This window comes from Pteropus alecto, unplaced genomic scaffold (genome assembly GCF_000325575.1).
Source record: "Pteropus alecto unplaced genomic scaffold, ASM32557v1 scaffold6, whole genome shotgun sequence".
Taxonomy (NCBI): Eukaryota; Metazoa; Chordata; class Mammalia; order Chiroptera; family Pteropodidae; genus Pteropus; species Pteropus alecto.
The window spans coordinates 481,595-495,755 of NW_006437738.1; the positions used below are offsets into that span (position 1 = coordinate 481,595).

Genomic DNA, 14,161 nt, shown 5'->3' on the forward strand with positions numbered 1-14,161 from the left:
ACCCAGGCCCCGAGGTTCTCACCCCCAGTTAGACCGCGAGCTGGAAGCGTTCACGTGACTCCTCGCGAGAGCCGCGTGGGTGAAGGTGTCGTTCGTCTCATTTTACAGTCGACAGTCCCAGGCCTCTTCTCCTTTCGACCTACACCTTCTTCCTTGATGATCTCATCCAGTCCCGTGGTTTTAAATGTCATCTATATGCCCGAGTCCCAAATTTGTAATTCCAGAGCGAAACGGCTTCTCTGAGTTCCACCGCGAGCCTCCACATGGGTGCCAGATGGGGGCTGAAAATACTACACAGCCGAAATCCACCTCCTGATTATCAACCCTGCCGCAGCAACCCGTACCCCCATTCTTCCCCATCTCAGTTGTTCAAGCCCAATCCTCGGAGTCTTGTTCCATCCTTCTTTCTCCCTTCCAGCGTCACGTATCTGCCTCTAACACTATCTCTGCACCTGACCACTTCTCCCAACCCCCAGTCCTACCACCTGGTCTAGGCACCATCATCTTACCTGGAAAATGGCAGCAGCCTTCTGATAGCTCCTACTTTGCCTCTAAATGTTTTCTTCACACACCAGACAATGTTCCTCTCAAAGCTTAACACCGGCTCTAGTTTCCCTGTGCATTTAGAATATAAACAATACTCCTGTCTTTGGTTTACAGGTCCCTAACCCATCTGGCCTCTAGCTACCTCTCCAGCCTCACTTCCTGCCACTCTGCCCTCATCCACTAGTCTTAAGCCACACTGCCCTTCTTACTGTCCCTCAAACCCACTCAGTTCATTCCTGCCACAGGTCATTTTCACTTGCTGTTTCCTTGTTCGTTCACTACTGGGCTCGTTTTCATCTTTCAGATCAGTTTAGATGTCTCTGCCTCAGAGAGGCTTTTCCTAACCTCTCTGGCTAAAGGAACCCCCACCTCTAACATTTTTTATATAACCTTAATATCTCTGTAGGGTATTATCTTATTTAGATATAGGTATTATCTTATTTATGTATTTGCTTACTGTTTATTGTCTGTCTTTCAACCAGGTGTAAGTTTCATGAAAGTAGAATGTTGTCTAATCTTGTTCTCCACTGCTTGTCCCGTGCCTACGACAGTGCTCCGTACAGAGTAAGCCCTCGGTAAATACATGTTGAGGAAACAAATTAGTGGAGGCGCAGAGAGGTAAAGTGACTTTCCAAAGTCACGCAGCTAGGAAGCACAAGAACTGGAATTTGAATCTGGGTCTGACGGATTCCTGGTCTGGATGTTTGGGGCTATGCCCAGCTGGGTAGGGCCCAGCATAAACTGAGGTATGTGTTCGGTGCCAAGAGCCCTACCCAAAAGAGCTAGCTTTGGGGGCCAAATGGGGGAGTATTGCCATTTATTCTCCCTTTCCTTTGTTCATGCTGGTCCCACTGCCTGAAGTGCCTGCCATCACTTCAAGAGCCATCTCTTCTGTGAAGGTAACATCAGAGTACTTACCTTATTTTACTGCCCAGGATACAGGGCCTCTCCAATTAGGAGGTCTTTGTGTGGAGGCCTGGGCACCAGCAAGGCTCCCCCTTCCCTTGACATAAAGTAATTTGATTTCAGCATCCTTGTTATGCTTTCCCTGCCTTGAGCCTTGGTCCACCTGGGATTGTGACATCTATCCCTTACCTCCCAAAGGCCTTGGGTTTCATATGTAAATTGGCCCACTAGCTTCCCTAGTGACCAAATGATGAGGCAGCTTTGTCTGGGACTCAAACAATCCCACCATCTAACCACCCAAATTGCCCACTTGACCTATATTTACATATCTACGAGAATCGCTTTACTTTTTGGAGTACAATAGTTCTAGATTTTCGAAATTGGGATTGTGGTATCCTCTACGCTCTGTTTTCTATGGGCTTCTCAAGGGCCAAGTGGACCTAATCCTTAGTGGACCACACAACACCCCAGGACACCATGCTGCCTAAATCCTTTGCTCCCATTCCCAAGCTGCCCACATCAGGGGGTCAGCACTTCAGTATCCATCCAGCAGGGACTATTCCCCAAAGATGTGACTCCCTTTTTAGTCAAGGTCAAGAAGCATGGTGCAATGTCATATTTGAAAGTGAGAGCTCTCTGGCTTGAAGGGGGGTGCCTACTGGCCAAATCTAGGACAATCTGAGCTTCAAAAGAAATAACAGTAATAACAGATTATAACCTACTGAATAAAAGAAGAAACCATGAGTCCACACTAACATGAATGAATGAATGAATAAAGAAAGCTCCTCCTTCCAGAGGTAGGAATGATGGAGTTAGAAAATGATCATTAGGCAACCACCATAGTAATAATAGATTCCAACAAGAATCATCAATGGATAAGAAAGTTTGATGAGAAACATATTTCTATAGTTTCAAAGTATTTCCCCACAGACAATGATTACTTACAAATGGAAAGGTAGTAACTCTGCGGTGGAGAAACCTGGCAGATACCACCATCACTAAGTGATCAAGGTTAATATCACCAGTAATTGGACAAATTGATATATGTTTCTCCTAAATGATGCCTTAAGAAGGACACAGCATCACCTCCGTTGGTATTTCTCCCAAAAATGTATACAAAGAATCTAATCGCAAGAAAATTGAGAGAAGTTCTACAAAGTTACCAGCCTGTAGGCTTAAAAAAGTGGCAAGATGGTGAAAGACAAAGGCTGGGGAACTGATCCAGATTAAAGAAGTCTAAGGAGACATGAGGACTAACTGCAGTGTGTGATCCAGGGTCTCCTTTTGCCATAGGATAATTGGAAAAATCCAAATAAGTTTTGTGGGTTAGATAACAGTATCATATCGATGTTAATTTTCTTTGATCATTGGCTGGTAGTCATGTAAGATAATGTTCTTGATTTTAGAAAATACACACCAGAGTATTTAGAGGTAAAGGGTCATCATGTCTTCAATTTAATCTCAAATGTTTTAGAACAAGATAGATAGACAGATAGATAGATGATGGATGGATAGATGATTATAAGGAAAATATGATAAAAATATTAACGATTGGGGAATCTGGGAGAACATACAGAAATTCTCTATTATTCCTGCAACTTTTGTGTAAATAAAAAAGTTGGTTTTATTTCCCCCTCCAAAGTAGGGCTCTCAGGTTAGCCTGTGGGCTCAAATCCTGTCCTTACCCCTCACCGGCTGAGTGTCTTAGTGTCTTAATCTCTACCCACCTCAGTCTCCTACTTTGTAAACTGAACTTATTAACAATGCCTATTTTATGGATGGTGAAACAATTTAACGTGTTCTCACTTATAAACATTTGGCACAGTGCCTAGGATGAATAAAAGATCAATAAATATTGGACTGGAGAGAGATGAGTTGTCTGGAGTCCCCTGGGACACTCCCTCTGAGAAATCCGCTTCTCTCTGGTGAGAGACACAAAGCCAGTGATGACCTCACCCTGCAGAGACCCCACCTCCTGCCACAGGGAGTGGCATTGTTGCCAGTTTCTGGGGAGGAGCGGCCCTTTGCCAGCACAGTCCAGATGGTCCCTGTCCACCTGCTTGGGAGTCCTAAACACCAGACAGCACCCTAGCACATCCCTGCAGTACCCTGGCCCACAGTAGGTGTCTTGCCCAATAGCAGGTGCTCAGTGACAGCAACAGGCTTGGCCCAAGTTGGAATCTGTAGCTTAGGCTGCACCAATGTGGGGCTTTCCTCACTCCGGCCTTGTTTTCCCCACCAGCAGTAAGAACATAGGATTAGATCAGTGGTTTTTAAACAACCTCAAACCACAGTAAACTTTCTTCAACTGAAAGTCGACTGCAATGCGTCCCACATGTGAGACAGCTAGAAGCTGGGCTGTGGCAGAGGAGACCAGGGCTTTAAGATTTCTCCATTGGGTGTTCTCTGGAGGTCCTTCCTGCCCTGAGATTTGATTTCTGAGCCTCCATGAGCTCCCATCCCTGGACCCTCGGGACTTCCCTGCCCATCTCAGCGGGACAGCTCTCCGTCAGATGGGCCAGGTCCTACATTTCCTGTGGATCCATCTGCTAAGTGCAAGTAATGTCAAGGGACGTCTTCCAGCACCTTCTGGCACTTTACCTTGTTCTGGGCGTTCCCAACCATCACATGCCTCCTACCAGTTGCTTATTACTGCTTATTACTATTATTGTGTTTATGGGATGCTTCCCATGTGCCAGGCACTGTGCGAAGGGCCTAAGACCTATTTGCGTGGTATCTATTTTCCTGGCTCTTTTCTCCCACTGCTAAATAAACAAACCATTAAAAAAAATAAATAAAAAGATTTGTCCTTTCATCACATTTCAGTGCCTTTATAATTCAACTTTCTCACGAAGCCTTCCCCGCTGAGTGGTGGTGCACATATGATCAGCCCCATTGTAAAGCTTAGGAAACAGAACAATTTATGGGTTCACCAACTGCCCAGGGAGCATGCCTGCTTGCTGGGTGTGGTGTATCAACGACCCTTAAGGCTCTCCCACTGTCTTAGGAGTTAGATATTATCATCGCCATATGCAGGGGAAGATATCGAGAGTCCGAGAGGTGAGGAATTTGCCCAATATCACACAGCTAGGTCCTGGCAGGGCAGGACTTGAACTCAGGCCGGTCTGATTCAGGGACAATGTCTCTCCCTTTTGATAACTCTGCCTCTGCCCAGCTATAGCGGGGTCTGTCAGAGCTGATTGTGCCAGGAGTCAGTCATAGCTCCTAACTCCTGGCCAGAGCTGATTGGCTCAAGGAAAGCAATCCAAGTTGGCCCAATTAGAGTCCTTTCCAGGAACTAAGGGAAGAAGGCCAGTCCATTTCCGACAGTGAAAGCTGTGGGTAGCGTGGGAGCTGCATTCCTCATTCCTGGGCAGAAGGAGCCAGAGAAGAGAATGAGGTGGATGTGCTGAAAGGCAGAGGCCATGGAGGGTCTGGTTCAATCTGAGGCCCCTCTAGCATTTAGCTGGTCATCTTTTCCTTGAATTCTGGGAGATTCTCTGATTACTTTCCCATCACTTATGTTAATTTGAGTTGAGTTTCTGTCGCTTACAATCAAGAGAGTCCTGATTCATTCTAATCTCTTTCTTCTTGATCCCATAGAACCTTGACCCACTTAGTTCCCTCCTCTGGGAATCTCTAAAAATATGATTGTGTTGCCATATTAAATTGATATATATACATTTTGGAAAACTTTATGCTGAAGACTGGGCATATGATTTGCAGTTGATTAAGCACAGAGGTTTCTGTCATCATGAATAACACATTTTTGCCTGGTCAATTACTATAGAAGTCATTTAGGACATTCATAACTATTCTGGTTCCTTTCCTTCTGGCCACATGGTAGGACTGCATTTCCCATCTCCCTTAAATTTGGGTATGGCCATGTGGCACGCTCCGGCCAATGAAATGGGAGCAGAAGTCACGTGTTACCTCTGAGCAGTACCTTTAAGAGCTGGGGCCTGATTGACAATGTGCTGATCTCCTGCCATGATGATCATGGAAGCTGATGTTGAGGAAAAGCTCCCTCAGCCTGGGGTCCTGAGTGACTTCGGTAAACAGACCCTTACCCCTTCCTACATTGGACAGATAGTGTGAACCAAGACAGTTACTTGTATTACGCCAACGAGATTGTAGGTTGATTGTTACTACAACATCCCCTAGTCTATCCCGTAAGACAGAGGAACATGATCTACTGTAATTTCATGATTTCCTCAGGAAAATTGTATTTGGCTTATATCCCAGGGCTTTTAAACGATAAACAATTGTCTGGATATTTGAAGCAAGTTTGTATAAAACTGTGAACTCTAAGGACAGGAATAGAGATCTCTTTCGTGTCCCCATACCACCAAGAGTGAGGCCATACACAATGGGTACTTCACAATTACTGGCTGAAGAAACTGCAGTGAGGATGGGAAGCCCAGGAGAAAGAAGAAAGGGGTGAAGGCCTTGCACATTCTGACCCCCACGAACCCCTCAGTGGACTCCCATCCTGAGAAGCCAGACTCTGTGTGCTCACTGGTACACGTCCCCGAAATGCTCTCCCCTTGGCCTTTCCAAACCCGCACCATCCTTCAGGACCCAGGTTCAGGCCAGTTTCTAGCAAAGCTGCCTGGCCCCCTGGACCTGAGCACCAACCTCTCCTCAGGCCAGTCTGTCCTGTGAGCTCCTGAGCTGGGGAAATCCCGCCTTTACTGGTCAGGGCTGGCTTTCTCCCTTGGGATGGGAACATGTGGCTGCTGCCTCACAGCCCAAGGTCACCTGCACTCATTTCCTTCCTGAGGAGGGCACAAGACCCAATGGCCCTTCATCAAGTCAGAAGCTACATAATTAGTGTAATGAGTACCCAGGTGCCTCGTGAACTCTGTGCCCTTCAGGGACCTCTCCCACAGCAGCAGAGGGATTTTTTCCACATTGCTTTCTGATTTTAACATGTCTAGGACTCCCACTACCTGCAGGGCAAGGTTGTCATCCTCAGTCTGGCACCTGAGACCCTTCATGTTTGGCCTCTGCAGCTCACCTGCCTGCTCACCTGCTCACACGCTGGGTTGTAGCAATGCTCGACTTTTTGCATTTCCCCAAACAATCTACACAATCTCATGATGTTGACCTTTTCCATATGGTTCTTTCCACCTGGAATGTTCTTACTTTCCTAATCTAGCTGGCAAACTCCTATTCTACCTATGAAACCCAACTTAGGAACAGGGGTAGGGGTTGGTAAATTTTTTTCTGTAAAGGGCCAGATAGAAATTTTTCAGGCTTTGTGGACCATATGGCTTCTGTCACAGTTTCTCAGCTCTGTCATTGTAGAAAGTGAAGACATATGTCAACAAATGGTGTGGCTATGTTCCAATAACATTTTGTTTACAGGAACATGTGGCAGGTGGGATAGTTTGCCCCTGCTCAAGAGTCATCTCCGAAAGCTTCCTACAGGACAGAGTTCAACAATCCCTTCAGGCAATGCCCTCCATACCTTACACATTTCATTGTAATACAAACCCCGTCGGTAATGATTCTACAGTCATAATGATTAAATGACGTGATGGTCATACCATGGTCTCTCGCTTGGATTTCTGCAATAGCCTCCTTACCGATCTCCCAGACTCTGTGTTGCCCTCAGACTTAGCAAAACATACTCTAAGTTTGACTTCTCTCTCTCGTTTATCATCTATCGTCCCCACTAGACTGTGAGTAACATGACAGCGGGGACTTTTATCTATTTCGTTCGCTGTGGTTTCATCGGCACCAAGAACATTGCCAAACTTTAAAAAAAAAGACGGGTCCTGGTTCTGGTTCTGCCCTGTGATTCTGGGGATCATCTCCTCTCGCACAACCTCGGTTTCTTCATCTACAAAGTGGGGATAATAGTACTACTTCTCAGGGTTCTTATGATGATCAAACAAGGAAAAAGTGTAAAATTGCAGTTAGCATATTAGTTAAATTTCCATGTAACTTTTTGAGGAAAGGGACTTGGTCTAGTCTGAACCTCTGGATCCTGGGCTCCTAGAAGGCAGATAGATACCTTGCTCCAGCGTGTCTGGAGCTGCAAGTCCCAGCACAGCCCCTCAAGAGAAACTCTTTGATTTGAATTGCTCCAATGCAAAATCCAATAGAAACCCAACAGAATGTATTCCCATGTGCTTACTTGCCTCTCCCTTTCCATTGCTTGCTCGTTCAATGCTACCTAGTAACCCGCTATACTTCGTCTCTTGTTTTATCTACTCATTTAACAGTTTTCACCAGATTTACCCAAGGGAGGGGCACTCAACTTCATTAGGCCCTGAAATTCTATTTAATTAATTTCTTCCAAGGATCTTTGAGTGTGTCTAACAATTGATCCAGCCTCCCTTGGCCTTCTCTGCATTCAGATTCAGTTGTGTATCTGTATTGACAAACTTGTCTTGTAGACACACCTTGAACACAAAGGTGGGTGTTTGCTGGAAAATGGGACTCACCCTGTTGAACCTACACAGTGTCTCATGTCTGATTGCTCAGTAGTGGGTGGAATGCCTGGCCTCTTTCGAGCTCCCTGATAACCATTGCCCTGACTTCACTTGTTGTGGGTGTGTAGGCAAGATATTTTCATTGAGAATTCTAAATCTTTAACCCATTCTCTCCACTCCAAGCTGAAACTCGAGCAAAATTTTAATTAGTTTAAGGAGATAGTTTCCTCATCCATGTGGATGAAAAAACAGGGTTTCATAAAAAGTAACCTCATAGGGTGATCAGAGCACAAATTTCTAAATGGGCAGGTCATGGTGGGTCATCATGCTCCGGGCCTATAACTTCTCTGGTGAAAGGTTCTAAGCCAGCCCTGTCTATTGTTCTTGTGCATCTAAGTAACATACCTTTGAAATATCAGAAGTAAAACCCCTAGAAGGAAGTATTAATCCTCAAGAGAGCACATAATCTTAACTATTCTGTAATTGAATCCCCACCTTACTTTCTCTAATCTTTCTTAGGGTCCCTCCTTAATATCAAATGCATAAAAGAAACTGCAAAACTGTTATTCTTGAGAGTATTTGATGTCTTGCTCTCCAGCATATGTCATCAGCTTGGTTCAAACGCACACTTAAAATTTTGTCTAAAGGTTTGGACATTTCTTATGTCAACATCTGCAAAATGCTGACAAGAGTAACAACCCAATGATGATGGATGTGAAGTCCAGTTACTTTGTAACTGGTAAAGCTCTGTACGAACATTAGTTACTATGGTTATTCTATTAACCTGTCTAGATTCTTAACTAATTCTTGCTCCAGTTGCACTGACTGTCCCCAGTCTGGGCACTAATACACTTCTCACATGGACAGAGCGCAGTTTCAAGAATCCATCCAGACCTAGGGTTGGGGGATCATTAGGGAATAAGAGTTGTTCGACCAAGCCGGGTCGGCTGGAGAGGGAACATGATCTGCTCAATCAGAAGCGGAAACCCTCCCTTCTTTCCAGCCTACCTCATTCTCAGTATTACTAATCATAACCACCACCATTTATTGAAATCCCACTATGTGTAGGAACAGGAACTATTTTATCGTTGCCGTCATAACAACCCTGTGAGGTTTTACTGTGCTCACTTCTCAGACAAATTCAGAGACCAAGTTATTTGCCTAAGTTTCTACAAAAAGTGCTAAGCTAGTTCCTGAGATTGGCTTGGGGTAGGGCTGCCTGATAACGATGAGTAATTTTTTTTTTTTTTTAGCATAACTATACTTAGTATTTTTTACTTAAACAAAAAATTATTGATTGTTCAACTGAAATTCAATTTTAAATGGGCAGAATTTAACTGGGCATCTCTGTTTTTATTTTCTAAATCTGGCAACCCTAGCTTAGGGGGTACCTGGCAAAATCAAAGCAGGCTCCTCCCTGTTATGTCTTCTGTCTTTGTTGGTTTTAGTTTTATCTTTATGAGCCATCATTAACAGTAGGTTCAGATTTCAGACCTACCATCTTTTAAAGAAGCAGAAGGGGGAAAAGGGTAAGAGTTCTGCCTCTCATCAACATGTCTGCCGAAAGCCGTCACGTGGTCCTTCCCCCTCGCACAGACAGGGCCGCGCTCCGCCAGCGAAGATTGGCTGCATCCCACAGCCCGGCCTCGCTCGGCGATCGGAGCCCCTGCCATTGGGCGGTTATAAAAGGTGGCAGAGCCCCGCCCCCGCCTTCCGCGCGCGCAGCGATCGCGGCGCGGGGGCGGGGCTGCAGGTAGGCACGGCCTTCGGTGATTGGCGGAGAGCGGCGGCCGGGCCGTCAAGAGACCCGGGGCTCGTTTGTTTGCGGAAGTAGAAGGAGGTAGAAGTGCTGAGTAAGCCGAGGTGAGTGACGACGCAGGGGAGGCGGGGCCTGGGGGGCCCTCCCCAAACTGCCTCCGCGCCCCAGACTTCATGATCTTCACCTGATCCCTTCTTCGCACCTACCCCGTGTTCCCTGATTCTGAGGCATGTCGTCCATTGACCCTTGTGTGATTCCTGAGTAATACCATGTTCCGCCCTTTGACCTCCCCAGCGTCCCCAACTCCCATCCCGTGCCCCACCCGGGACCCCAGCTTCGACCCAGAGTCCCCGGTCAGTACCCCAGTCTCCCCAGTCTCCCCTGTCTGTCTCCCCTCTCTATCCTTAACTTCATGAATCAAGTCCTCTCTCTCTTCCCCCATCTCTCAGTGTCCCTCAGTGACCCTAACTTTCACTCTGGCCCCACTGATTGTCCCCAGCTTCCTTCCTGTTTTTTTCTAAGTGATCTCAATTTTTCTGCCTCTGTGTATTCCCGTTTGATCCCCACTTCACCTCCATTTGTCTCCCCTGTTCTCCATTTTACTCTTCCCCTTTTCTAATTCCCTGATTCTTGTCTCATGTACTTCCAGATTTCATCCATGCCTACTCTCCTACTTCCTCTTTCCCCATAGCTTCCTCACCCCAGAGTCTCCCAACGCCCCAATCCTCTGTTCACCTCCTGCTCCCACAGATGACCTGGAAGCTGGTGGCGGTATGCGTGTCACCCATGTGACCATGTGACCAGGATGGGCAGGCCTGTGGGTGTGGGACAGGGAGGGCACAGGGCTCAGGGATCTGTGCCCATTTTTTTAATGGACTACCAAACAAATACCTTCCCTTCCCCTAAGCTTCTGTGTCTTTCCCTCACCTGCCTCTTACCCGCCCAACAGGATGTTAGGCAGGTTTGGTTTGGCAACACAGATGCTCCACCCTTGGGCTGAATGCAGTGTTTTTATTACTGTCTCTGCCTCAAAATGTTCCTGGAGTTCAGAGGCTATTTTCCACCCAAGTCTCAGTTTCCTCATCTGTGATGGGTTCCTATTTCCTGCCCTCATAAGGCTGCTGTGAGGTTCAAATTTTGAGATAATGTAGAAGGCAAAGCTTTGTAACCAGTATGATCCTGTACAAATGCATGGTTTTGCTATTGTGTCATAGGCAGGAAAAGGAAAGAGGTAGAATGAACAAAACAAGGAGAGAAAGACAAGTAGAAGGTACATTGACTTTCACTTAGCATTTGACAGTATTTATTGATCATTCACTATGAATCAGCTTCTCTTATATGTTATCCTTACCATTCATTCATTCTCATTTATTTAACAGATATTAATGGACTATTTACTGTGTTCTAAACTATCTTTGATGTAGCCAATGTTATTGCCATTTAACATAAGGAAGAGAGGGCAAGTGAGTTGCCTGAGGTCACAACAATTTATGCAGGTTGGAGCTGGAATCTGAATACAGCACTTTATAACACTAGAGCCTGTATGATTGTCCTGCTGTGTAAAGGTCACTACTGTTGTCTTAGTGCTTCTCCCTTCCGTTGGTTACTTTCTTGTTCAATGACAGTATCCCTAAAAGGGAATTTCCTTCTCACTCAGCAGAATGACGTCAGTAATAAAGGAGGAATTTAAGTGTGTGTGTGTGTGCACATGAGCTGTAGTGAAGAAGATGCCTGTGTTACCAGCTTCACTTTGTAGAGGGTGGTGCCTAGGAGAACATTTTAACAGGTCCATGCCTTAAACAACTTCTTTTTTTCTGTCCATCCTTTTCTTTCTTTCTTTTTTTTTTTTTTGGTGATCTCATCCAGTCTCATAGCCTTAAGCACCATCTCTATCCTGACAACTCTCAAATTTATATCTCCAGTCCCATCCAGTCCAGACCTTTTCTCTTAATGATAGACTCACATGTCTAGTCCACTTAACACCTGAAACTTAGGCAGTTCCAACGTAAAGTTCTTAGAATTAAGCTCTTGATATCCACTTCATTCTTTCCCCACCCTCCTTCCCACTCACTTTCCCATCTTTAGGAATGGCAGTATGCTTTCAGTCATTCAGGCCAAAGCTGTGAGATTATCCTGGATGCCTATATACTCCACAACCAGCCAGAGTGATCTGTTAAAATGTCACTCCCTTTGCTCCAAACCCTGCAGTGGCTTCTCTCACTGTGCCTTCCTGGCCTCGTTATCTCTGACTTCACGGAACAGCTTCCTTGCTGTTCCTAGAACTTACCAGGCATGCTCCAGCCCCAGGGCCTTTGCACTTGCTCTCCCCTCTGCCTGGAAAACTCTTCACCTACATATCTATAGGACTTTTGCCTTCATTTCCTTTAAGTCTTTATTCAAGGTCAAGTTCTTGGTGAGGACTTCCCTGTTCATCCTATCTAAAATTTCAGTCTCTATCTGGACACTTCCTATGTTCCTTTTCTGGTTTATTTTTCTTCTTAGCAACTAATCATTATCTAAAACCTATGTATATATTTTGCTCTTTTATCTTCTTTATTATTTATAGCCCTCTCTAAAATACAGATTTTAGGAGGGCAGGGATTTTTGTCTGTTTTGTTCACCAATGTGTTCTCGGCAATTAGAACAATGCCTGACATAGAGTAGGTCCTCGATAAGTATTTATAGAGTGAACCATAAAATGGACCACCTGTACCATGCCACCAACCCAAAGTTATCAGTGTCTCCTGTCCTTGGGAACTCCAGCAACACTTCAGGGGAAGTTTGCTTTCAGCTGAGCAGAGTGAATGAAAGAGATACCTTGTTCTTTTTTGAAAGACCAGTTTGCTCTGGTTCATATGAAAGGCTGCAGTTTTAGATGAGGGCTTTACCTTCTGGAGGACAGGAGACTGAAAATCAAGCCTCATCAGCCACTCTCCATTCAGACTTTCTCCTGAAGCCAGTCTGAGGATGACCAGCTGGTGCTCTGGATTCCAACTAATTGGGTTCAGATCTGGGAAGTTACATAACCTCTTGTGCCTCAGTTTCCTGGGTGTAATATGAGAGAAGTATACCTTCTCTTATGAGTGTCTTGAGGACTGAATATGATAATTACCTCAAAGACTTTGGGAGGTGCCTGGTGCTCAGGGGATGTTGGATGAATGTAGCAGTGTTGTTGGGTCGCGGGGTGGCGGAACGAGCTCTACCTCATTCCTCACCCGCCTAGGAAAGTTAGGGACGAGCTGGGTCAGAGTGAACATTTAGAGCAACATTTTGTTTTGAGGGCAACCCTGGAGGTCCCGATGGAAGGCGGAAATGACATTCGACTTGACCCCTACTTCCGTTCGGTCTTTACTCATACACTTATTAAGTGCCTGCTATGTGCAGGCCCTCTGCCTAGTGCGGTTCAGGAGTCTGGGGAAGAAAACTTGAGTCCAGCAGCCAAGCAACACCTGCCCTTTCCTCTCGCACGGCCTCAGTTTCCCCATATTCCTCACAACGCACCTTCCTTTTTTGATGGGCATTTGTGAGCTTCAGGGCAGCTAATATGAAAACCCTCTGCCAATTGTAAAGCCTGGTGGCCTTGTGAGAAGATGTAGGACTGCGTGCGGAGGTGCGCTCACATGCTGAGAGGCTCAGGAAGGATGTCCGTGTGGTCAGCACAGGCTCGGCGCTCTGATCAGGCCCTGTGTTCTCAGCCTGTCCTGCCAGGGCACTGGACTTGGGGGGGGACTTTGGCTGCACAGGCATGTGTCGCTGTCCTGTGCCCATTGTTCCAAGCATGGGACATCCTGTCCTAAGCAGCCAGGGCTCATGAGGCCTGATTTCCAGCACGAGCTGCTCTGCGTGTGCTCCCAGAATCCCCACGTGGCCAGTGCTGTGAGGTCAGCTTCCTGGCCCGGCTGCCTGTGGATCCTGTTACGCACCTCCCAGGCAGCCGTCCTGCCCCTCTGGCTAGGCTTTTTCAAGAAGGAAGCAGAGGCTTGAAGAGTTTTCCTGTTTGGAGTATGAATAAGCTCAGCTTCAAGCGCCATGGTGGTATATAAAGCTGAACATTCCAGATAAAAGCTCAGTGCCACTCCTGGAGCCCAGCAAGTGCCTGATAAAGGTTTTCCTCACGTAGGTGTGAGCACCCCTGAGCCTTTCCATTGTGGTGATGAGCGGGGGCAGCTCAGAGTGGGTGGAGAATAGGGTGTGTGGTCTGGCACCCCCACAGGGGCGTTAGAGAGGAGGGCGGGGATGCCTCAGAGATGCTGGCTCCACAGACTTCCAGTTGGTTCATTTACTTGTTCTCATTCAAACATTTATTAAATACCCACTATGAGTCAAGGACAGCATGCTAGGTGCTTGGATAAACAAATAAAGGGTGGGGGAGGCGGGCAGCCCAAACCCACTGATACATCCTCGTCATCACAGGGTAAGTGCTGCAGTGGAGGTTTATCGAGAGCGTCCTCTGAGATAAGGAGGACGGGACCGAGAGGACAGTGGAGGCGAGAAGGGGGTGGCATGC

The 14,161-nt window shown here is 46.3% G+C and overlaps 1 protein-coding gene across 5 annotated transcripts in view; it reads left to right on the forward strand.

Annotated features, from left to right (window-relative positions):
• The first annotated feature begins 9,653 nt into the window (after positions 1–9,653).
• Positions 9,654–14,161, forward strand: part of PLA2G6 (phospholipase A2 group VI) — a 53,197-nt gene continuing 48,689 nt past the window's right edge. For 2 of the 5 annotated variants that reach the window (XM_025048871.1, XM_006914740.3), the window contains exon 1: positions 9,655–9,758. The gene's annotated coding sequence lies outside the window, so the exon portion shown is untranslated. Of the gene's footprint in view, positions 9,759–14,161 lie in introns of all 5 variants that reach the window. The other 3 variants (XM_025048872.1, XM_025048869.1, XM_025048870.1) reach the window with 3 other exon arrangements.